The sequence below is a fragment of the Furipterus horrens genome, unplaced genomic scaffold (assembly GCF_987537825.1).
Source record: "Furipterus horrens unplaced genomic scaffold, mFurHor1.1.pri manual_scaffold_1, whole genome shotgun sequence".
Classification (NCBI taxonomy): Eukaryota; Metazoa; Chordata; class Mammalia; order Chiroptera; family Furipteridae; genus Furipterus; species Furipterus horrens.
The window spans coordinates 115,682,772-115,707,068 of NW_028327171.1; the positions used below are offsets into that span (position 1 = coordinate 115,682,772).

At 43.5% G+C, this 24,297-nt stretch overlaps 1 non-coding gene and 1 pseudogene across 1 annotated transcript; one reads left to right on the forward strand and one right to left on the reverse strand.

Moving 5' to 3' along the window:
- Positions 1–22,822: 22,822 nt before the first annotated feature.
- LOC150021795 (non-selective voltage-gated ion channel VDAC2-like) lies at positions 22,823–23,848 on the reverse strand (annotated as a pseudogene).
- LOC150021796 (U11 spliceosomal RNA) lies at positions 23,246–23,379 on the forward strand. Its single transcript, XR_016513738.1, has one exon. It is a non-coding gene; the product is annotated as a U11 spliceosomal RNA (small nuclear RNA).
- Positions 23,849–24,297: the final 449 nt, after the last annotated feature.

Here is a 24,297-nt window from a genome sequence, read left to right on the forward strand (position 1 = left end):
CCCAACTACTTCAAAATGACAACTAAACTACAGAACAAGCACCATTCAGCACTACCTAAAATCTAGCTGAACACAAGCCCTACACATATGGATATAAAGAAGAACTATGTTGAGACTGGTAGGAGGGATAAAATGTGAAACAGATTGGTCCTACATTCAACTGTGGCAGTTAAAAATCAGGAGAAATATCTTGACTGCAGAGATCTCTCCTGAGAACCGAGGAGTCCCAGCCACACACCCAGCCACCTAGCCCAGGGTCCCAGTGCCAGAAAGAGAAGTCCACATAACTGCTGACTCTAAAAACAAGTAGGGACAGTGCCTGAATAAGAAGTCTGCTAAAGTCCCAGGCATTCCTCTTAAAGGGCCCATGCATGGACTTACTCAGACTCACTCTCTCTGAGCTACAGCACTGGGACAGCAGCTTGAAAGGCACCAGACACACAGGGAGGAACTGAATTGTCTAACAACAGAATGAAAGTGGGGCGGGGGTGAGGGCGGTGTGGGCAGCTTACTTTCAGACAGAAATACTGGCAGAAGCCACTGTTCCTTTGATGAACCCTTTCCCCTACAGAGCCAACAGGCGGGCACTATATCTGAGTTTCCATAAGCCTGACTCACACTGTTTGCCCCACACTGGTGATTCCTTTAGCCCTCCCCACCCCCAACTTTTAGACCCAGTGGCCTTTCCATACAAATGGCCTGTGTTGGCTCATGTTTCAGACTTTCTTAATATCTCTCAAACAAGCAGCATTTGGCCTCAGCATGCTCCATACCTCTTGATAAGTGGCCCCAGGCTTGGCACTAGCAGCAGCCAGCCTTGGCTCACAGCTTGGCCTCTCCTGGGAACCTCCAAGCCCAGCACAAGTAGCAGACTTCTGCAGATCACTTTGTAGCTCATGCTGGGTAACCCCGGGCAGAACACAGGTGGTGCTGACCTTGGCCTGCACCTCCTAGGAGTCCCCAGAGGTAGTGCACACAGTGGATAGCCACCTTCACAAGCCACACACTCAAGGAGAAAACTCAGAAGACACCAGAGCACAGGTGTAAGTCCTGCTCTGTGGGGTCAGCCCCTGCATAGCTGACCCTTTATGGATCAGCCAGACCTTGCAGCCAGTTGGCTTGGGGTCAGATTCCTCCCACTGAGGTGCCAAGAGCAACCAAGGCTCAACTACAACAGGAGGTTTACATAGCCCACATGGGGGGCCCACCTGGAGTTCCCAGCTTGGGTGATCGAGAAGGCTGTACCACTGGGTCCTATAGGACAGCTACCACATAAGGCCATTCTACCGAGTCTGGGAAACATTGCGGCTCTACCTAATACAAACACAGGGAGGCAGCAAAAATGAGGAGACAAAGAAACATGTCCTGAATGAAAGAACAGAACAAAACTCCAGGAAAAAAGAAAGAAAACTAAACTAAATGAAGACAATCTACCTGACGCAGAGTTCAAAACACTGGTTATAAGGATGCTCAATGAACTTAGAGGAAGAATAGATAAACTTAGTGAGAACTTCAACAAAGAGATACAAAACATAAAAATGGAGATAGAAAACATAAAAAAAGAACCAGTCAGAAGTGAAAAATATAATAACTAAAACAAAGAGTACATTATAGGGAATCAGCAGTAGAGTAGATAAAGCAGAGGATCAAATCAGAGGTTTGAAAGGTAAGAAAACATAAAACTCCTATTCATAGCAGAAAAAAAAATCCAAAAAGAGTGAGGATAGTAAGAAGCCTCTGGGACTACTTCAAGTGTATCAACATCCACATCATGGATGTGCTGGAAGGAGAAAAGATAGAGCAAGAAATTGAAAACATGTTGAAAAAACTAATTACAAAAAACTTCCCTAACCCTGTGAAGAAAATAGACATACAAGTCTAGGAAACTCAGTGAGTCCCAAACAAGATCAAACCAAAAATTCCCACACCAAGACACATCAAATTAAAATGCCAAAGGTTAAAGACAAAGAGAGAATCATAAAAGCAGCAAGAGAAAACTAGGTACCTACAAGAGGATACCCATAAGACTATCAGCTGATGGCTCAACAAACTTTGCAGGCCAGAAGAGACTGGCAAGAAATATTCAAAGTGATAAAAAAAACAGGGACCTACAATCAAGATTACTCTACCCAGCAAAGTTATCATTTAGAATCAAAGGACAGCTAAAGGTCTTCTTAGACAAGAAAAAGCTAAAGAAGTTCATCACCACTAAATCAGTGTTACAAGAAATGTTAAGGATCTTCTGAAATGGCAATAAATTCATATCTATCAACAATTACTTTATATGAAAATGGATTAAACTCTCCAATCAAAGACATATGGATACCAGAGACACTCACTTCTGATCAAGACACACATACAGACTGAAAGTAAAGGGATAGAAAAAGATATTTTATGAAAATGGAAACAAACAAAAAGCTGGGGTAGCAATACTTATATCAGAAAAAATATAGTTTAAAACAAAGGCTATATAACAAGAGGCAAAGAAGGACCCAGCAATTTCACTTCTGGGTATTCAAAGAAACCCAAAACACTAAATTGAAAAGATGTATACATTTATATGTTCATGGCTGAGATATGGAAGCATCTTAAGTGTCCATCAATAAATGAATGAATAAAGAAGTGGTACATATATACAATGGATTATGGCTCAGTTATAAAAAATATGAAATCTTGCCATCTGCAACAACATAGTTGAACCTAAAGGGTATCATGTTGAGTGAAATGAGTCAGACAAAGAAAAGCCAATTACTTATGGTTTCACTTATATGTGGAATCTAAAAAACAAAATAAATGAACAAGCAGAAGAGAAGCAGACTCATAGATACAAAGAACATTTTGACAGTTGACAGATGGGAGAGAGGTTGGTGGGATGGGTGAAAAAGGTGAAGAAATTAAAAAGTACATATTGGTTGTTACAGAATAGTCATGGGGATATAAAGGGCAGCATATGGAATTGTCGTCGGCAGCCGTCCGTCTCGAGAGACGATGGTGTAGCTTCTTAAGAGTCTATCTGCACCACCGAAAATGGCTGTGCAGTCCAACTCGGGAGTGACACGGTATCTGTCTCCTCCCGTGTTGAATCGACATCTTGCGATGACGCTGGAGTGTCCTCTCCAGTGAAGCTGAAGCTACAATATAGCCAATAATATTGTAATAACTGTATGTTGTGTCAGATGGGTACTAGATTTATCAGAGTGATCACTTAGTAAGTTATATAGATGTCTAATCAGTGGCTTGCACACCTGAGACTAATATATTGTATGTCAACTGTAATTGAACAATAGAAAATTATTTAAAGTAAAAAAGACTCACACAAGGAGAAATAAGGAATATTAATGGGCCTATATGTATATTAGAGAATCAGTAAGTTCTCTAATATTTAATTAAGATTGAATTGAATCAATAATTAAAAACCTTTCAAAAAAGAAAGCATCAACCCTACACGGTTTCACTGATGATTTCTACCAAACATTTAAGGAAGAAATGATACCAATCTTGACAATATTTTCCAGGAAACAGAAACACAGGGAACACTTTCTAACTCATTCTGTGAGGCCAGTATTACCTTAATACCAAAAACTAGGTTAAAAGACATTAAAAGAAAGGAAAAACTAGAAGCTCTCTCCCCTTATTCCCATCCTTTAGTCCCCTATCATCCTTCACTTGGGAGAACAGAAGCCTCCAAGGTAGACAGGCTTCTTCTGGTCTTTCCAAAAATCATCCTTTGTTTCACCAACCAAGTTATCTTTAAAAGATGTAAACAAACAAATAAACAAAAACCCACAGAAGATCATATTATGCACCTCCACAGGTGATGGGCCCTCACATGGTATTCATCACCCCAAGGAAAATGAAGACTGAATTGGTTGGCCTAGGTGGAAAGGGCCCCCACTTGGTGGAAGTCAGCACAATCCAGCAGATGATAGAGATCCGGGCTAGACCACACTAGTCCAGACAGTCAAATATTGGCAGTTTCATATGGTTCAATCTATATATATGTTGATATATAAGTATGTAATAAAAACAAGGTAAGTTTGATAGTATAATGCCATTTTTGTTTTAAAATATAGGAGATACACATACATAAAGATGAAGATACATCTTCCCTGGAGGTAATTATATTTAACTGTTAACAGTGGTTTCTTCTGGAGAGAAGGATTGGAGTGGGAAGTGGAGGGAAGAAGGTGGGAGACTTTTCTTTCACATGATGCTCCTTTCTGTTGTTTGGCTTTTCCATATGGATAGGTTACTTTTATTATTTACTTTACAGTTCACAAGACTGTCTAGGGTGCTTGAAATTTCCCCTTCTGACAATGATGGCTACCTGCAAAGATCAGCCACCAAGATCAGTGTCATGGAAGAATTAGAGGAGCCGATGGCAGCAGCAACCCCAATGAGATGGGATCTCTTGGTGGTGCCTGATTTGGGCAGTGCACACCAGGGAAACAGGCCTCTGAGCCTCTCCACATGCCCTGTTCCAGCCAGGGATGGATAAGCTCTTCTCTGCAATCCAGAGCCCCAGAGAGCCTGTAGAAGGACATATTCCACTGCTGAAAGGGAGTGCTACCCCACATAAGGTGGCCAAGCATGAGGGTGATGTCCACAGGTTGCCATTCCCAGGAAGACATGGAACTGGCAGCTCAGGAAGTACATGTGCTTGAGAGTTGCTCCCTGGCTCAGAGACACAATGTTCCTGGGTCCTCACCAGGGCTCCCTTCTCTTTTGTCCAGGTAAGCCCGGGGGGGGGGGGGGGGGACGTGAAACCATAGTCCTCTGTCCTATCCTTCCTTGGTGGGGACAGGGCCTGGTCACCCCCACTGCCAAAAACTTTGTCATATGTGGCAGTGTGGAGCTAAGAGACCCCAATCTGGACTGGTATTTTCTTTCTTTTGCATGTTTGTGCAGCTGCCTGGAACATCCCCTGCTCCCCACCATGGCTCTCTTTTCCCCACAGCCTTTTTTTCTGCCACTGCCCCCCAAAGGCTGTCTTGGCCCCTTTTATCTCTGGCTCTGAATAATTCCTGATGCCCACTTTTCCTTTGCACAGTCTCACCTGATTACTTTGCAATGAAGGAACATGATGTTTGCTGCTTGATTAATTCAGGAGTTAGACAAGAAGGTCTAAAACAGTATTGGATTAGAAACCTAACTTCACTTGTACCTTTACGTTTTACTTTTGCTACAAAGTACTCCAGAACTTTATTCACCATACATTTACCAAGTGCCTGTTCTCTGCCATGCCCAGGGTGTGTAATAAAAGGGGGCAAAGAAGGCTCAGCCCATGCTCTCAAGGTGTTCATAGTCCACTGGCACCGAGCCAGGCACTCACTCTGTTTTATCTCTCTGTTTTCCTTGTGACAAAAGTACTATTCTTCCTCTCTGAGTGGCTTGCTATACGGGCTGAGTGAAAATGTGAAAGCAAGGGCCTTGGTTAGCCATGAAAAACAAAGTTATGTAAATGCATTTAGATGACTAGGATGGGTTTGTCCCTCCTGTCCCTTCTCTCCAGACCTGTTCCTCCCCTAGCACATGCCCATGTTGAGGATGCAGCAGGGTCCAAGATAAACACACAGGGTGAAGGTTCCCCTGAAAGAGGCCTCTGAGGACCAGCCATCAGGTTCCCAGTGAGTTCAGGTGTTGGGAGAAACCTTCTGCAGGAAGTGCATGGAGTTGAGAGGTTTACTCAGGAGTATGCTCCAGGTCTAGAGAGCCCCACATAGTTTTGGTTTTCTTCAAACTAAAATTATGAACCAAATTCAGGGGCTTATGGTTAAGAACAAAATTCAAGTCCAGAGTTATAGAGTGGAAACTGAGGGGGAAACCTAGTTGTAGGGAATAAACACGCCCAATTTAGGACATTTGGAATGGGTCCCCACATCTGCCAGGAGCCTGACCTTGTCCAGTCCGTACCTCAGTTGCCCTCCTTTGTGAACTGGGACAGGTGCCCACCATCCCGACAACTCAGGTGAGGCAGCTTTGGGAGTCCTCTGTGGTGGCCTCCCTCAGTCACTCCTTTCTCTGACAACCCACAGGTCACCCAGGCTTTGAGACCAGACAGGCAGAGTCCTGCCTCACCCTGGTGCCCAGGTCATCTAGAGGTGACTACCGTGATCATTTGCAATTGTCCAGCCAAGGACCCATGTGAGTTGGAGAAGCTTGGCTTTTAGAGCCAAGCCCCAGTTCAGCTCCTTTCTGTGGGCACCTCAACTTCCATGGTCCTCAGTCTCTGTATCCATGAAATGGAGGCAATAACACCATTGTGCTGCGAGCATGCGCTGCAATGGCACATGCAATACTGCTGATATCTGCCAGGTGCCCAGTCAGTAGCCCCTGGGCTATCCTCATAACCCCTGATGCCACAGTGAGGCCCTCCTGCTCTGAGGAGGCTGCTGGCCTTCGGCAGCCCTTGCAACTGCTTTCCCCTTCTGTCAATATATCTGCCTTCCTGTAGTTGAGTGCCAGGACATTCCTCCCTCCTCCTTGGCCTCTCAGGCTGGTCTTCAACCTGATAGACCAAGACTCTGGGCTGGCGTTTCTGGCTTCCAACTTCCTAAAGGGAATAGTTACCTCTCTACTTCATAGGCCTGTTCCACCTTGTCTGCAGGTGAGCCCTATAGCATTTCCCCACATTTGCGCCTCCCAGTGCCCCACTTGCCAAGCCACCCTCCTCTGAGAGATGACCTATTCCTCCCATCCTCCCAGCTGATAGGACAAAGGGCTGTAGGCCCAGTTCATCCAACAGGCAGAGAAGCCCCCAGGTGCTCCCTTACCTTATCAGGACTGGCAGCTGGCTGACTCCCTTCTCCTCTACCCTAGGCACTCAGAAAGAGCAGGACAGGAGGCAGTGCCAAGGCTCAGGGTGTGGGAGAAAGTAAGGGAGAGCAGGAAAGAATGGAAGGGCTCAAGGAGGAAATGGCCCAGCATACGGGCCCACGTAATTTATTTCTGGACTTTGTCCTCAGTATCCAGACCCATCCACTCCCACAGGCTCCTGCAACCACAGCAAACAGAGCCTCACAGCACTCTGATCTTTAACCCTGGCCTCCTCAGCAGAGGCCTCACAGACCATGAGAGCTTGTACTCACACATTTTTCTGGCCATCAGCGAAATCCCTGGTGACAATCAGCTGATAATTCAGGGAACTCAGCATCTTCCCGGGCTTTGTGTGAACTCCAAAGAAGCTGACAACAGGAGCTTTGTTCCCAAGCACCCATGTCCTAACTTGATGCAAACCCACAGGAGATAGCTGGGGCAATCAGGAAGCTTTATGACAGGGCTAAAGGCCATCGGGCACATAGATTCCCAGTAGGGTTCCTGGGAACAAAGAGGCTGGCTTGGGCTGGGACTTGAAGGAAGGGGATTTTTGCTGTGAAGCAAATACAGGCCCTTCTGAAGGGATGAGCATCTAGCAGTGTGCCTCAGGAGAGGCCAGACTGTAGGGCATGGGAAGTCCCTGAAAGTGAATGTGAGGGTGAGGGTTTTAAAGATACTGGTTCACTGCAACCCTGTCCTTGGGTGAAGAGATGCCTTGGTGGTCCTGCAGCTGGCCAGTCAGATTCCTTCCCTTTCCCAGTACATGGGTGGAACTTGGGAACTGCAGGCAGAGATGTGGGAACTAGCTATCATTTTTACCTAGAGCTGGGCCATGGCAGGGTGGCAACCTTGATGTCGGGCCTCTTCTGGGGACAGAAACAAAGTTCTGGTAAGAGAAAGGGGAGAGCCACAGAGATGAAGGCCCTCTGTGGCTCCAGAGAAAGGCAGAGGCTGCCACTGGCTCTTCCCGAGTTTCTTTTGCTTCCTGTGGGGCAATGAGTGGTGGTGGTGGGGAGCTCTGTGGAGTCCTCAGCTTCCTTCTGCTAAATGCTCGTTTCATTGAGACAACTTAAAGGAGTTTCTGTTTCTTACAGCTGACCAGCCATGATATAGGAAGGGCAACAATTGGGAAGTGACTTAATAAGTGTTCATGCTGAGAAAGGTATGCATTCAACTTTTCAGCCAGTGCTTACCTGCTCCCCATTAGGAGCACGGTGCTCAAGTTCCACCCTGGCTTTAACTAACTTCCCACTTCCTAAAATCTCATCTGATTTCTGAGCCAAAACTTGCTTTTGGGGTGCTTCACATGGCACATGTCTTCTCTGGTTTAGAAGGATACCATTTGACTCCCACAGGATTGGGGGGTGTCATGTCAGCTTCAGAAATGGTGAGCCCTTTACATTGAAATTCTGGACTGTGTTCTCTACAGCTCTCTGCCATTTCTCTCTTGGGAAAAAAAAAGAAAAAAAAAATATATATATAGTGGGACAGATTATATGTATAGAAGAAAACTAAAACATGTCTTTATCCAATTATGCCTGTCTTTTTTTTAAAGTATATTTTATTATGTTGTTCAGCAGTTCCAATTTTTTCCTCTTTGCTCCCCTCTGTCCAGTACCCCCCTTCCCTCCAGCAATCCCACCTCCTTTAGTTCATGTCCATGGGTCGTGCATATAATTCTTTGGCTTCACTATTTCCTATATTATTCTTAACTTACCCCTGTCTATTTTGTACCAATCGATTATGCTTCTTAATCCCTGTACTATATCCCCATTTCTCCCCCTTCCTCCTTCCAGCTGATAACCCTCCAAATGATTTCCATACCTATGATTCTGTTCCTATTCTGGTTTGCTTAGTTGGATTTTGTTTTTATTTTTTAGATTCAGTTGTTGCTAGTTGTGAGTTTGTTGTCATTTTAGTGTTCATAGTTTTGATCTTCTTTTTCTTAAGAAAGTCCCTTTAACATTTCGTATAATAATGGCTTGGTGATGATGAATTCCTTTAGCTTTACCTTGTCTGGGAAGCACTTCATCTGCCCTTCCATTCCAAATGATAGCCTTGCTGGATAGAGTAATCCTGCTTGCAGGTTGCCTTTCATCACATTGAATACTGCTTGCCAGTCCTTCCTGCCTGCAAAGTGTCTACTGAGAAATCAGCTGATAGTCCTTTAGGCCCCCCCCTGTAGGCAACTCTCTGCCTCTCTCTTGCTGCCCCCAGGACTCTCTCTTTATTTTCCACCTTTGGCATCTCGATCACGGTGCCATGGTGTGGTCCCCTCTGGGTCCAGCTTTCCCGGTATCTTCTGTGCTTCCCAGACCTGTATGTCCATCTCCTTCACAAAATTTGGGAAGTTTTCCTCATTTTTTTCAATTCTTGCTCCCTCATTCTGCACTGGTTGACTATTTTTTTCTTCCTTATTTTCCAAATCATAGACGTGAATCCCGGTTTCCTTCCCTTCACCATTGGTTTTATGTGAATTTTCCTTCGTTTCACTTAGCATAGCCTTCACTTCTTCTCTTATGCGTTTGGAATACTCAAGCATATCTGTCAACCTTGTGAGCATCTTTATCACCAGTGTTTTGAATTCTGCATCCCTTAGGTTGTCTATCTCCTCATCTGTTAGGTTGGCTATCGCCTCGTCGTTTAGTTCTCCCACTGGAACCTTGATCCGTTTCCCATTTTGGGTCATACTTCTCTGTCTCCTCATCTTGACAGGCTCCTGTCTTTGTTTGTCTCTGCATCCCAGGTAGGGCTGTCGCTCCTGTTACATTGTAAGGGGCAAAGCCTTAGGGATTCGTCAGTACAGGGCAACCCATTTCACCAGGTTGTGGCGCTGTATGTGGGGGAGGGGACTGAGAGGGAAAAATGCCACCTGCCCAGCACTTGCTCCTTTTCCACACACCTCTCCCACTTCTGCACTGGACTGGAGCCCCTCTAGCTGCTGCCCGGGCCGTCAGTCACAGAGTGGGTGGGTCTCAGGACGTTATAGGACCATGGGGGCCCTTAAATAGGCGGACTCTGCTGAGAGACCAGCAGTTTCTGCCTCCACCCCAACTCCCACTGGTCTGCACAGTCAGAGGCAATGAGGCTTGATTATCCCCGGTACTGGGACCATGAGCTGCTAGGTCTGGTGAGGAGCTGGGAACGCTCCCCAGGTCTCCCTCCTGACTTTAAAACATGCAACTGCACTTTTTGCTGGTCTGCTGCTGCAGCCGCTGCTGCTACCACTACCCTGTGTCCTCTCTGCCCCAGCTCCTCCCCTCCTAGCTGTCTGGATGAGTATTTCTTCTTTATATCTTTGTTTGCTGGACTTCCATGCAGTTTGGTTTTCTGAAAATTCTGGTTGTTTCTAGTTTTGAGGTAGTTGTATTTCTTCTTAGTTGTGGAGGGAGATGCAGCATGTCTGTCTATGCCTCCATCTTGGCTGGAAGTCCCCCGATTTTGCCTGTCTTAAGCAAAATTTAACAGAAATACATTCTAGATACCTACAAACTTGTCTCCTGTTTCTTTTTATATTCAACATTATAAGCTTCTGTACTAAACTTTAAGCACCAGTCTTTGAAGACAGCACCATACTCCATCTTACAAGCACTCCATCATGTGTGTAACCATCCTCCCTGTGTGAACATCAGGAGGCATCCAGTCCTTTGTATCATATACAACACTACAATGAAAAATATGCACTCACCGCTTTGTTTGAATTGTGTCATTACAGGAATATTCAAGAAGGGAACTTATAGAAACAAGGGACATGAACATTCTGTTGCTAATCTTTCTCAAGTGGCACGTCAAGTCCTCCCTCCCAACAAAAGGTGTGCGTGTTATTGCCAGGACCTGGCCTGACTGTTGTGTGAGCTCAGAGGAGACATTCTGAAGGACTATTCTCCTGGAGCCTCAGGTTTTCCCTTGCTGAGGTACCCCAAACTCTGAAAATCAAGAAGATGGGGCTGTCAAGATAGGCTCTTCCTTCTCACACCTATGACAAAACTTGGCTCTCCTACAGCCTAATGTAACTACCACAACTCACCTCATGATGCAAAAATTTTGCTAACTTTTATAATATGTTTATGAGTTAAGCCAAAATGCCTCCATGGAACAACATATGTTTCATTCCATTTCTGTCCAAGGATGGGGCCCATTGTAGTGTTGTTATAGTAAGTAAAAAAAAGTGTATAGTGGGCATTTCATTTTCAACTCTACCAATGCATCATTAAGGACCTGAACTTCCTTGCTTCCTGGTGGCTCTTATCTCCCCAGCTAGCCTACAGCAGCCAAATTATCCATTAATGCTATAAAATAGCACAATGGTCAGCATAGATCTCTGTCACTGAGCTACTCTTCAGATAATTTTAGAATTCTCAGTTTCAAAAAGAGTGCCTTCAATGTGCTGGGCTCTTTGCATGTGTCATCTCATTCAACCCTCATTGAAACCTTACAAATTAGGGGTGTTATTTCATTGTAAGAAAGTTAAAACCAAAGAAGTTAAGGAACTTGCTTAGGACACACAGCTAAGAGTGGTGGGCAATATTTGAATCAAGGTCCGTCTTGTTAAAGAGCGGGTTCCCCCTTAAAATCTCCAGAGCCTGCAGTTGGGAGATGGAGGAAGGAGGCAGCTTTCAAGATGCCTTTGCATATCTATAGCTGGTAGCTAGTGTCTTAGTTATGGAAATGGATTTGGGTCTTCCAAGGCCCCAAGGAGATGGGAGGGGTTTTGATTGTAGAATGGTGAGGAAAGAACATACAGGGCCTGCACAAGGTTCTGTGAATGGTCATAACCACTTACCACTCCCACTGCATCACAGGCTGTGGTCAGGGATTTAAAAATAAGGCGGCAGCCATTTTTCAGGGAGAGAGTAGAGGAGAACCACGTGGTTTGCAGAGAGGAGAGAACCATGCAGTTTGCAGGGAGTAGAGGGAACACCATGTAGTTTGCAAGGAGGTAGAAGAGGAGATCCATGCAGCTTTGGAAGGGACAGGGAGAGAACAATGCGTGATCCAGTGCAACATGCCACACAGTTTCCTGGCCTGTTATACGGAAGCTGATGACATCATAACCCTGACAGATAAGGGATGGCAAACTCCTGGGCATGTTTTTGGCTTGTAGCCTTTTGGGGAGCAAGGGAAGTGCTGGGTCCTGTGGGAGAACAGGACTCATTCTGAGCTGAAGTGCTCACTGCCCTTCTCAGGTTGGAAGATTGTAAATAAAGACCTGTTTTCCTCAACACTCGTTGTTGCATTTTACACCAAGGCGCCACGTGAAAGAACCCCCTTTTGCTCTTTAACAGTCTGACTCCAAGCCAGTGCTTACTGCACTTCATTACATCATGCTGACCTTCAAACTAACTTGGGCTCCCTTCTCCTTATGCCCAAGGATAAATGAGGCATCCTATTTTTAGAGATTTTCAGGGAAGATTTTTTCCCAACCTACCCCAGCCCAGGGTCTAAAGGGCCAGCCTTTTTCTTTCATTTCCATGGTCTCCACTGTGAGGGCAGAGGGATAACTGGGAAGAAGCAGGCTTTCCCTGCTTCCCTGGAAACAGAGCATGCACAACACAAAAGTGCAGATCATAGGGCACTATCTATCCATGTAGTTTAGGCCTTCTCAGTCTTTACACTATTGAAATTTTAACTAAATTATTGTTTGCTGGTGGGGGGAGCAGTTGGGAGGAGCTGTCCTGTGCATCATAGGATGTTTAGCAGCATCCTTGACCTCTAACCAACTAGATGCACTCCCCCAGTAGTACGATCAAAATGTGTCCAAATACTACCGAGTGTCTCCTGGGGAGCAAGATTATCCGCAGTTGAGAACCTATGTAGATACCATAGGTCAATGTGCAATCAAAACCAGGAGAAAGAGGAGGCTAGCAACGGCCAGAAAGCGATGTTATCCTGGAAGAGGCTACCCTACACTTGTCATTCTCGAATGGCAGTGTTAGGGATAAAGAAGCAAGCCAGTGACTCTCAAACCAATAGGAGATAATTAACAGATGAATCATGGAAAAGGGGTGAGGAAATGACATTTCGCAGCTCCTCACATATATCTCTGGGATCAAAAGAAGGAAGATTGTCATCACCAAATAGAGAAATGGAAAGATGTAGGCTAGATAACTTTGCAAATAAGTTGGAGATAGACCTATAACTAGATTACCCTTAGTTAATCACACCCTGAGTTAAGTAGTTAATCGTGTTAAATTGTGAACCCAGATTAACCAGTAATGGAGAAACCAGGGAGAAGGAGAGGTGAGAGGGAGCTGATTGCATTAGGGAGGGGGAGCTAATCGCATTAGTATAAAACCAGTTTTCTTTGTCTACTTCGAGCATGCATGTCCCTGGCTGGCTGTGCGCCCAACTCTGCAAACTTATGAATAAATGCCTCATTTTGCTGCTCAAGTCCTGTGTCCTGGAATTTTATTGTGAGCGTTTCTCACAACAGGAAGATATGGAAGGTTCAGGGAAGAAGCTATTAGACTAGTGTTCCCTAGAGGATCTTGGTTCTGGCATGACACAGAAGTGACCATATCATTAGCCCAACCAGAGTACTTTATCCTCCCTGAACCAGCAGCTGTAAAATAGACATTGTTATAATGGGCAGAGCTTGGATACAAAATCCTAATGGGACAGGAGGCCCTCTCAGTCCAGGAAGAAATGACATTTTTAATTGTGGTTTATCACCATAACCCCTTTGAAGAACCCAGCCAGAGGTTTGTTCAAAACTGCAGGAAGGACAAAGCAGGGGCACAAAATGTAAGAGTCACTTTCTTGTCTCTGAAGAGCTGTGGGCAACCAGTAAATGAATCTCAGTCTTTGGCCCTGACATTTGAACCTAGGCAACTAGTCATTCACAGGGCCCTCTGCCCCAGGACCAGGGTCGATGACATCCTGGTGACTAATTTGATTGCTCTCAGGAGGCTGAGGTAGTGGGAGGGGAAAGCAAAGTTCGATTATGTGCCAAAGTTAATAAACCAAGAAAATGATGCTGATAGTTCTGATTGTGATAGTAATAATGATACTCTGTTTAGCTCTTGGGAGAGGTTGAGGGTGAGAGGCTCATTGATAAAAGCTTCATTTCTGAGGGGGGGGAAAGCATTAGGATGAATTTCTTTTCTTTTTTTAATTTATTGATTTTTAGAGAGAGAGAAAGCAGAGAAGAGAGAGAGAGAGATTTATTTTTTCAATTACTTATGTATCCATTGGTTGATTCTTATATGTGCTCAGACCAGGGATCAAATCCAAAACCTTGGCATATCAGCATATCAGCTCTAACCAACTGAGGTACCCAGCCAGGGCAGGATGGATTTCTTAACCTCTGGTTAGAAGTCTCTGTGTGCACCAGGATGAGTTTCCTTTTTACCTGGTCCCATAGCTAGGTCATTCTTTCCAGCCTCGCTCACATAAGGAGTGACCCCTGCAATATGCTCCACTTGCAAGCCAGGCTCATTATGACCATTTGTGCCATCTTGCACTGTCTCTCTTTGGTTGCAGTTCTCATAGGTAGATCTCATAGCAGTAGATTCTGAGGCCCTAGAAAATATTGGAGCCACAATCTGGAAAGAACGTAAGTTCCTAAATGACTGCCCCCACCACTGACCCCACTTTCCATATACAAGAGCAGGAAATATTGCAACATCATGGATGGACCTGGAGAGCATTATGCTCAGTAATATAAGCCAGTCAGAGAAAGACAGCTACCATATGATTTCACTCATGTGGAATCTAATGAACAAAATGAACTAACAAGCAAAATGGAGACAGAGTCATAGATAGAGAGCAGGCTGACAGCTGTCAGGGTTGGGGGAGCTAAGTGGGGAGGTGGAGGGATTGAGCCCCCCCCCCCAAAAGAGAGAAAAACTCATGAACACGGACAACAGTGTGGTGATTGCTAGTGTTAGGGATAAAGAAGCAAGCCAGTGACTCTCAAATCAGTAGGAGATAATTAACAGATGAATCATGGAAAAGGAGCGAGGAAATTCCGCAGCTCCTCTCACATATCTCTGGGATCAAAAGAAGGAAGATTGTCATCACCAAACAGAGAAATGGATATAGGCTAGATAACTTTGCAAATAAGTTGGAGATAGACCTATAACTAGATTACCCTTAGTTAATCACACCCTGAGTTAAGTAGTTAATCGTGTTAAATTGTGAACCCGATTAACCAGTAATGGAGGAACCAGGGAGGAGGAGCTAATCGCATTAGGGAGGGGAACTAATCACATTAGTATAAAACCAGTTTTCTTTGTCTACTTCATGCAGCACATGTTCCTGGCTGGAGGTGCGCCCAACTCTGCAGACTTGTGAATAAACGCCTTGCTTTCCTGCTCAAGTTCTGTGTCCGGTGGTTTATCATGAGCCTTTCTCACAAAAGCAACCCTGCTGATCTTGAATTTCCAGCTTTCAGAAATGTGAAAAAATAAACCCCTGTTGCTTAAGCTACCCAGTCTCTGGTTTTATAATGGTAACCCAAGCAGACTAACATACCAAGTGATCAAGTTTGATATCTCCTGTGGTAAGTCATGTTCACATGCTGTGTTGAGAGGGTTACTCACTTCTGTGGAATTTTTATTCAAAACCCATAACCTTAGTCTAATCATGAAGAAAACATCAGGCAAACTAAAGTGAGGGACAAAATATCTGACCAGGATATGTCAAAACTATCAAGATCATGAAAAACAAGGGAAGTTTGAGAAATTGTCATAGACCAAGGGAGACTAAGGAGACATGATGGAGATGGAGTTCTGGGACAGAGAAAGGCCATTAGTAGAAAAATTGTTGAAATCTAAATAAAGTCTAGAATTTTGTTCTTTGTTATGAAACCAGCGTTGGTTTCTTGATTCTCACAAATGTAATGACAAATGGTAATGTAAGATGTTACTCTTAGGGAAACCTGGATGAAGGATATATGGAAACCATGATTTTTTGCAAATTTTTTGTAAGTATAAAATTATCCCAAAATTAAAAGTGTACAGGGTGGGGCAAAAGTAGGTTTACAGTTGTGAGTAGACAAAACATAAAGTTTATTCTTGTATTATTATTTAATTATTGTATCATTTTCCATATGAACTGAAAACCTACTTTTGCCTCAACCCATATTAAAAAGTCCATTTGAGCCTCTGTTTTCAATTCTTTAGCACCTATACTAAGGAGTAGGACTATTCAGTCTTTTGAGGATTGGCCAAACTCTTTCATAATGACTGCACAATTTTACATTTCCACATGCAAATGTGTGGAGATTTGAATTTTTCCATATCCTCACCAACACTTGTTAGTTTCTATTATTTTTATTAAGGCCATGCAAATTGGTTTGAAGTGGTATCTCATTGTGATCTGATTCACATTTCTAGTGACTAATGTTAGAAACAAGGACATAGTGACTCCCAAACCAGTAAAAAGTCATTAGTAACAAAGGGCAAATGTAATTAAAGGGTCTTAAGGGCAAATGTAATTAGAGGGTCTCTGAGAAGGGAGCTGACAGCACTGGCATATCTACAAACCACAGAAGGGGCATTTAGATAACCGTGTTAGATTGTAACTCCGGAGTAACCAGTAATGGAGAAACGGGGAAGAAGGAGAGGGGAGGGGGAGCTAATTGCGTTAGGGCGGGGAAGCTAATCGCTCTCACTTTAGGGCAAGGAAGATAATCACTTTAGGGTGGCAATTTTAGAGTGGAGAAGATAATCACTTTAGGGTGGCAATTTCAGGGTGGAAAAGGTAATCACTTTAGGGTGGCAATTTCAGGGTGGGGAAGCTAAGACTATAAAACCAGTTTCCTTTGTCTACTTGGCGCGCACATTCTCCTGGCTGTGAGGGTGCGCCTGGCTCTGCAGACTCGTGAATAAAGGCCTCGTTTTACTGCTCAAGTCCTGTGTCCCAGTTTTTATTGTGAGCGTTTCTCACAATTTGGGGGCTCGTCCGGGATCCTCCGCCTGTGTGCGGGAAGGAGTCTGAGCCAAGGCGGGGAGACGCATCCTACCCACTTTTGGGTGGTCCACTTGACCCAGGGCCCACCCGCCTCAGTGTCCGGAAACAACCCGAGACTTCTTGTTGGGACAGCAGTGGATCGACGCAGGGGGAAACAAAAGCAAACACTGCGGCAACCAGGCAACCTCGTGCACGGGCCAAGGTAGGAAAATTGGACTTAAGTACTGCCTTGGTGGTTGGGCATCCTCGGGAAGCTGATTGTGCATGTGGCTGGTACGAGTTGTGTGTGTGGCTGGTACAAAATGTGTGTGTGGCTGGTACGAGTGTGGAGTGCCTCTCTGCTGGGTCCGCTGTCCCGTGAGGGAGACGGCCGGAGTGCACCTCCGCTGGGTCCATTGTCCCGAGAGGGAAACGGCCGGAGTGCACCTCCGCTGGGTTCGTTGTCCCGTGAGGGAAACGGCCGGAGTGCCCCTCCGCTGGGTCCGTTGTCCTGTGAGGAAATGGCTGGAATGCCCCTCCGCTGGGTCCGTTCTCCCGTGAGGGAAACGGCCGGAGTGCACCTCCGCTGGGTCCATTGTCCTGTAAGGGAAGTGGCCGGAGACGAACAAAGCATCTCGGTCTGTGTGCAAGTAAGTGAGTGTGGAGTGCCCCTCCGCTGGGTCCGTTAGGTTGAGAACACAACCGGATTCAGCCACGGGAATCAGCTGAGGATGGGAAATGGAAATTTTAGGCCTAGGGGTGGGGACCAAAAGTAAGGAAAAACAGACAATGGTAAATTATTGTTGTTTCCTTTGGCCAAAGGAACCCATTTAGGGGAAATCTGTCTTCTAGCCCCGATTTGGGTCTGATGAATGTTGGGTTTGTTAAGCCCTGGTCTTATATGTGTGTTCAGCTTTTTTGGATTGTTTGTTTGTTTGTTTTTGGAGAGAGAAGAGAGGGGCATCGCTGTGTGGTTGCCTCTCGCTCGTGCCCCCAGTTGGGGACCTGGCGTGTGGCCTGGTCGTGTGCCCTGACTGGGAGTTGAACCAGCAACACTTGGTTCACGGGCTGGTGCTTGGTCCACTGGGTCACAAGAGCCAGGATCAGGCAACAGCCTTTAAGGAAGAGAGGGAATATGCTCTCTGCTGATCACCACCTACCAGCACATCCGCAGGTCTCTTCCCTGTAAAAAAGAAAAAGATAAGGCCTGGGACCCTCTGTCCTGTCTCCCACTTCCTTATAACCCTGGCCAGCCGGCGGCCAACTGGGCAGAGGCACTGTGGATGGACAGTACAGACAGAAGAGGCCAGGAACACCTAGCAGATACCCTACCAGTATCCGCCCCCATGACACCTAAGGCACTGGTGGCAACTTATCTAAATTAAGAAAGGAATTGAAACAATGTAAGCAAGACCTAAAGAACTTCCCCATTCCCTCAGAGCAGCCGGTTTCCCCTTAGGGAAGTCTCCAGGGGTCCAGGACATATCAGATATGTCAAATACTCCTTCAACAAGCACTGAAGTTAGAAACTTCAAGCGCAATATGAAGCTCTTGGTAAAGGACCCCCTTGGACTGGCAGAATAATAAGATCAGTTCCCCGGACCCAGCATATACATGTGGACAGAATCAATGTCTATATTAGACGTCTTCAGTGGGGAAGAGAAGGGAGTGATCAGACGGGCTGCTATGAGGATATGGGAAAGGGAACATCCCCCCAGTCAGGGAATTGTCCCGGCCTAACAGAAGTTTCCCAGTATAGACCCTGATTGGGATAACAGGCCGGAGGCTAGGGCTCAAATGAAAGATCTTAGGAGCCTCGTCATCAGGGGAATCAAGGAGTCCGTTCCCCATGCACAGAATGTCTCCAAGGCATTCGAAATACAGCTCCATCAGATCCCTGCAGAAGCTCAGGGACAAAATGAGAAAGTATTCTGGTCTAAATCCAGAGAATGCTGTAGGACAGGGACTCTTAAAAGTCACCATTGTAACAGAAACTGGCCAAATATTTGTAAGAAATTGCAAAAAGTAAATGAATGGGCCAATTAAAGCAACTGAAAAACTCCTCAGGAAAGCTCAGAAAGTGTATGTTAGAAGAGAGGAGGAGAAGCAGGAACTTCAAAAAGCTGCAGAATATCTCTGCAAATCTAGGAACTTTTAGCTGCCAGATACTGAGTTTGAGTACTGTCCTTCACCGTGTGGAAAAGAACAAGGATTGGAAGGGGCATTTAGATAACCGTGTTAGATTGTAACTCCGGAGTAACCAGTAATGGAGAAACGGGGAAGAAGGAGAGGGGAGGGGGAGCTAATCGCTCTCACTTTAGGGCAAGGAAGATAATCACTTTAGGATGGCAATTTTAGAGTGGAGAAGATAATCACTTTAGGGTGGCAATTTCAGGGTGGAAAAGGTAATCACTTTAGGGTGGCAATTTCAGGGTGGGGAAGCTAAGACTATAAAACCAGTTTCCTTTGTCTACTTGGCGCGCACATTCTCCTGGCTGTGAGGGTGCGCCTGGCTCTGCAGACTCGTGAATAAAGGCCTCGTTTTACTGCTCAAGTCCTGTGTCCCAGTTTTTATTGTGAGCGTTTCTCACACTAATGATGCTGAACACCTTTTCATGTGTTTATCAGTCACTTGTATATCTTCTTTGGAGAAATACCTACTGAAATCCTTGACCCATTTTTACTTCGGTTGTTTGTCCTGTTGTTACTGAGTTTTAGGAGTTCTTCATATATTCTACATCTTAAGACCTTAGCAGATATATGATTTGCAAAATGTTCTCCCATTCTGTGGGTTGTCTTTTCACTCTCTTGATAGTGATACTTTGATGCATAGTTTTTAGAATGAATGAAGTATACTTTATCTTTTTTCTTTATTTGTCTATGTTTTGGATGTCATAGTTAAGAAACCATTGCTAAATTCAAGGTTAAATAAAATTACTTCTATGTTTTCTTCTAAAAGTTTTATAGTTTTAGCATTTACATTTAGGTCATTAATGCATTTTGAATTATTTTTGTATATGGTGTAAGATAAGGATCAAACTTCAATTTTTTTTGTATATGTATGTCATTTTTTACAACATTTATTGAAAAGATTGTTTTTTTTCCCATTGAATTACCTTGGTACCCTTGTTAAAAAACAGTTGGTCATAGATGAGAGGGTTTATTTCTGTGTTACTGTAGACAGTTAATTAGATATGAATAAGGAGAGCAAAGGGAATTAGACATTGACCTTAATAAACTGGGTAACCTAAGCATGTTCACTTCACACCCCAGGAGATTATAGCATTGCTCCACCAAAGGGATTAACACTTCTCCCTTCCCCATTTCAGGTACCAGATTGTTGGGGGGAGGGGAGGGGCGGCCACAGGGCTTAGGGACCATAGAGGCCTATCACTCTAACTATAGGTGTGAACATATCAAAAGCCAGTGAAAGCTTGGGAAGTTCATTTGTTATTTTGAAAAAGCACCTGGTCTGTTCTAAACCCAAGGTAATCCCAGGGGAACAAAGAATCTCTCTCTCTCTCTCTCTCTCTCTCTCTCTCTCTCAGGAACCCCCATTGGCCTCAAGCCTCTGTGTCCTCTCTCTCTCTCTTGCTCATGATCCGCACTTGCCCCATTTATTTGCATGCTCTCTCTCCCAGGAGCACACAACCATGATGCTCTAGCAGCTACTGGGTCTGCAGCAGACTGTGTAGGCTCCAAAAGAACTAAACTTTAATACGAAGCAGGAGCTCTGGATCTTGACTTTTGTTTTGGCCTTGCTAAGGACACAGCTGGGCTTTTTCCATGGCTGGATAGACAGAGATGGGGCATTAAAAACCCAAATGGCAGCTTCTATTTCCACCAGAATGAAACTTGCCACATCACATTCTCTCATGCATTGGTCCTTGGGATGCTTTCCTTGTGATCCCATGGAAGAGCCTAATTTCCACCAACAACATCTGGACTCTATGTTATTCAATTGGTCTATATATCTATCCTTATGCCAATACCATACAGTTTTGATTAATGTAGCTTTGCAGTAAAATTTGGAATCATAAAGTGTGAGTCTTCCAACTTCATTCTAATTTAATATTGTTTTTACTCTTTGGAAGTCCCTTGAAATTCCATATAAATGTGAGGGTGAATTTTTCCACTTATGTAAAAAGTGCCACTGGAATTTTGATAGGGATTGCATTAAATGTGTAGATTATTTGTGGTAGCATTACTGTGTTAACAATATTAAGTCTTCCAATTCATAAACATGAGATATCTTTTCATTTATTTATATCTTTAATTGCTTTTAGCAATGTTTTGTAGTTTTTGGTGCATAAATCTAAACGTCCTTGGTTAAACTTATTCCTAAGTATTTTATCCTTTTTAATGCAATTATAAATTGAGTAATTTCCTTAATTTTCTTTTTATAGTATTCATTACTGGTATGTAAAAATAAACCCATTTTTTGGTGTTAATTTTACTACCTTGCAACTTCACTATTCTTAACAGCATTATTCACAGTAACCAAAAGGTTTCATAAACTATTCAAGTGCCCATCAACAGGAGAATGAATAAACAAAATGTGTTATAACATACAATGGAGTATTATTTACCCATTTAAAAAAATGAAGTCTTGACATATGGATGAACCTTGGAAATATGCTAAGTGAAATAAGCCCGTTACAAAAGGATAAATATTTTATTATTCCATTTATATGGAATATCTAGAACAGGCAAATTTATTGAGCAAGAAAGTAGGTTAAAGTTACCAGAGGCTTTAGGAAAGGAAAAACAAGGAGTTATTGCTTAATGGGTACAGAATTTCTGTTTGGGATGATCAAAAATTTTGGAAATAACAGTGGTGGTGGCTGCATAACATTGTGAGTGTATTTAATACTACTGAATTGTACACTTAAAAATGGCACCATGGTTGCAAAGCTGAATCCGTTTATGACATACCAACAGTTTCTATTTGCACACTTCCACTGATGTGGAGCTTATAACAAAACAAAATTAAAACAAAACAAAAGCAAAGAATTCTTTTGTAAATTGAATTATTGTTCAGATGCACATAAAATTATGCATCGAAGTGGGGCTTTGCTCAGGGCAAGGTACACATCTCTGGTTTCTATACAAGGTGAGGCTAGAGTCCATAAAGACGTGTCTGCTGGGATCATAGAGCCTGGAGTTAGGGTCCAATCATGGTAAATTGGCCCAGGTGGCTTCAACTCCATTGGCAAATGAAGAATGGCTCTTTCAATTTGAAAATCATGGGCCATAACCATTAAGTGGCCTGTGAAGTTTATTTAATGTGCCATGACAGAATTAAATAGAGGTGAGCAGAAGTTACCACGTAAAGATTATGTGTTATAAAAAACTTCAAGGCTCATTTCCACCTTCTTTCCCACCCTTCCTTTTCACAACAGACAACCAACCAATACTTTCTTATATAATTTTCAAATTTTTAAAATATATAATAAAATAACATAGCAACAAGAAATGTTATTCTCCCTTTTTCACAAAAGATGGTGTACTCAAACACTGTTCTGCATTTTTAATTTCTTCACTGAATCCAGCTCAGAGATCTTTTTATAGCAGTATGTACATAAGAGAGTTTCCTCGGTTTTTGTTATAGCTACAAAACATGGCATTGTACAGATTTATCATAATTTTGTGATCATTTCTGTTTGGACATTTAGGTGATTTTCAATGTTTTGGAAATAGTGCTGCAATTAATATTTATAAATACATCATTTGTACACAGTGAAGTATATTTGTGAAGTACATTTTCTGAAATGGAATTTCAGGCCAAAAGGCAAATAAATACATTTGTAGTTATTTTTCAGTTTTCATAAAAATTTATTCCATTATTGGTGGGTAGTGTATTCAACAGTTAAATACATTTAAATAATGTATAAGTGACTGCAGCATCAGTAACTGGATAGATAGCCAATTCAACTAGCAACAAGCTAACAAGTAACTGCCTAAATATTTAAAATACAGATCCTGTTTAGATCATCCTTTGTTTTGATCACCTTCTGGAGGGGTGAGGGGTGGAAAAGCCTGCTGGTCACACTGGAAAGATATTAAGGCCAACTCTTCTGATACTCATTCCCAGAGGTTTCTTTCAGCTGTATTAAGCCTCGAACTCTAGGGCAAGTCCAAGTTTGTGTTCTCTGGCATTAATGTTCTTTCAATTAATCAGAACAGGCAATGTAAGCTTCATACTAGGCCTCAGAGTCTGAGTGTGGCCCACTCCAATTAAAGTAGAGTTGTTGACTTTTGAAAAAATGGAAGCAGGGGGATCCAACTGGTATTTTGCTGCAATACCAAAGCAAGTGCAGTTGGTACCTGATGCCCAAGCAAGGTTTACTGAAGTGTTAAGACCTTCACATACTTTCCAATAAATTGATACTCCAAATTCTGTCCTATCAGTGACATTTTAATTGGAAGTCTCCAGTCCTGTAGCTCACTGCAAAGTTATTCCTTGTCACTTGGATTTGACACTGTCAAAGGTCATCTCGTATCCAGCAAACCAGCCCTCAAAACCAAGCACACAAAAAAGGGCTTCTGTCGTGAGTGGCACACGTAGAGCAGCTTGATTGCTCTACGTGCGGACTCGACATCAAGAGATTTCGGAAGCATAATTTTTTGCTATCGGGGCAGCTAGTGATCGTTGGTCCTGGTGCCCGCAAAAAAAAAAAAACAAAAACAAAAAACAAACAAACAAAAAAAAACAAGCACAGTTGAACCATGGATTGCTGGTCCAGCAAAATCAAAGCCAACATCACAAGAAACGTTTATACACTCCCTCTTGTAAGAAGACCTTATTTTTACGGTCCTTTCCTGTGTTTGGTGAAAAGGTGGTATCAAATGTCAGTTTTAAACCTTGACAAGTCTGGTCTTCAGTTGAAATTTCTGTTCCCAGAATGGTTCATTTCTCTGTGAAAGTTAAACCATACTCATACAATTTATATTTGGTCTCCAAGATCCTGGTAACTTTACCAGAGTCTATTAGATTAGTTGAACCAGAGGTTGAGAATTCCACACCACAGCATGACTGTGTTTTCATGTCCAGTTTCACCAACCCCAAACCAAGTCCTCTCTTGAAAATATTTCTGGCAGCTTTGTCAAGGTCAGCATGTGATGGAGGGATAGACATTGGCCACATTCAGCTTTGTGCCATGGGGAAGAGGCATGGATCACAGTTGCTTACTGTAGACAGCTGGGGTGGCTCAGGATGAGGTTGCAGCTTCGGGCAGCTTGGGGACAAAGTGAAGGAGATGCCATTCTGCAACCCTGTCTTCCTCCCTCCAGGATCCCCCATTTGTAATTTTTATAAATATTTTCAAGTTGCTTTCCGTAGAAGGCTGTACCATTATACTTCCACCAGCACTTTATTTGAAGGTCTCTTTCCCCGTGTTTCTCACCAGTAGAATGTTATCAGACTTTTGCAACCTGAGAATTGAAAAGTAGTATCTCAATATGAGTTTAATTTGCTTTTTATCTTATTTTAAGGTGGATATCTTTTCATGTATCTTAGATCCATTAATTAATAGTTTCTTTCTGTGAATTGTTATAGCCTTTGCCCATTTTTCTACCACTCTTCTC